Below are 1918 nucleotides of genomic sequence, written 5' to 3'. Positions count from 1 at the left end.
GCTCACCGCAAACTCTGTCTCCCGGGTTCACGCCATTCTTCTGCCTCAGCCTCCCTAGTAGCTGGGACTACAGGCGCCCGCCACCATGCCCAGCTAATTTTTTGTATTTTTAGTAGAGACGGGGTTTCACCGTGATCTCAATCACCTGACCTTGTGATCCGCTCGCCTAGGCCTCCAAAAGTGCTAGGATTACAGGCGTGAGCCACCGCACCCAGCCTATTTTTTTAATTTTTATTTTTAGTAGAGATAGGATTTCACTATGTTGGCCAGGCTGGTCTCAAACTCTTGACCTCAAGTGATCCACCAGCCTCAGCTTCCCAAAGTGTAGGGATTACAGGCATAAGCCATTGCACCTGGCCCAGAAATGAGATTCTTGATGCTGGATCAAGTCAGGGTGGTGGCTCAGAAGGCTGGTTGGACCTGGGGGTTGTAAAGGTAGCCAGGGTTTGTTTTAATCAGGTGTGGTAAGGCAGGCAGACACAGGAATCACTTTCATGGAGGAAGAAATTTACTCACAGTTCCCTAGAAACATGCATGAGGCATGGCGTGGCATGCAGGGGTGCCCCATGGGGAAGCACCTGAGTCAGTCAGGAGGTAGCAGGAGTGAAAGGAAAATGTGGGCAAGAGCCTTAACTGTGGTTTCACAGGCAGGAGTGTGCAGGCAGGTAAGCAAGTTCAGGCTTGGCTAGTTTGAATAATTTCAGCAGCCTCTGCGGCGTAGGGGCTCTCCCTAGCTGTCTAGTACTGGTCGTGGGGTGACTAGGGGAATTGCAGCTAGGAGTGGCAGAGCCTGATGAAGGCGGTGGTTGGGAGGATGGGGTCTAGACTGGTTGATCTACATGTGACAGACGAGTTCTTTGCTTCTAGGAATTACTTCAACCTGGGAGGGGCAGTCACTCCAGGGTCAGCAAGACCCAGAGATGTGGAAGCATCAGAATACAGAAACTAGAAAACATGGTTAATTATACTAGGTTCTTGTCAATATTGCTATGCTATTAGGACCCCTGCTCTCACCTCTATATTTATTCTAAATCCAGAAAAATTAAACTCTCAATTTTTTATGCCACTGCTTTTCAGGTTTCTATTACTGGTTAGGTGAATGCCAGGCCTGTACTGATAATGATCCTAAAGAAGACTCCTCTTTCATACGGCCTAGTAACCGGTTCTGAGATCTTATCCATATAAATAGGCTGTTAGTCAAACAAAACAAACAGCAAGACAAGTAATAGATTCTTCATAGAGTAACTACTCTCATCTACGTGCGTATACACACACACACACTCTAGTGCGAAAATAAAATGATTTTTAACAGACTTTTTCTGAAGATTGAAGATTTCGAAACAGTTTGAAAAAATAGTTTCAAAAGTGGTCCTAAAGTTAGCCTTACATCAATGCATTAAATATTAAGTTTTTCTTTTCTTTTTTTCTTTTTTTTTTTTTTTTTTGAGACGGAGGCTCACTCTGTCACCCAGGTTGGAGTGCAGTGATGCCATCTCGGCTCACTGCAACCCCCGTCTCCTGGGTTCAAGTGATTCTGCTGCCTCAGCCTCCCGAGTAGCTGGGATTACAGGCATGAACCACCATGCCTGGCCAATATCTTTGTATTTTTAGTAGAGACGGTGTTTCACCATGTTGGCCTCAAACTCCTGACCTCAAGTGATCCGCCCGCCTGGGCCTCCCAATTTTAGTTTCTACCCATATCTTTGCTGAAAAATGGGAAAACAAAGAGAGAACAAGAGCCGGGTCTTTCTTATCCCAAGTCTGCTACATAATTTGCATTTTCTGCTTTGCCCCTGCAGGTGGCTGAGTTTTCAACCTTTGCTATAGACAAAGGCTCAGGTCTCCCTTCCCCATTTCCCACTGTGCCTCACTTCTCTTTTACTCTCTCCATATATCCTCGTTTCTCTTTTTGTTCATA

This window comes from Mandrillus leucophaeus, unplaced genomic scaffold, assembly GCF_000951045.1.
Source record: "Mandrillus leucophaeus isolate KB7577 unplaced genomic scaffold, Mleu.le_1.0 Scaffold581, whole genome shotgun sequence".
Lineage (NCBI taxonomy): Eukaryota > Metazoa > Chordata > Mammalia > Primates > Cercopithecidae > Mandrillus > Mandrillus leucophaeus.
This window is presented reverse-complemented; position numbering follows the sequence as displayed.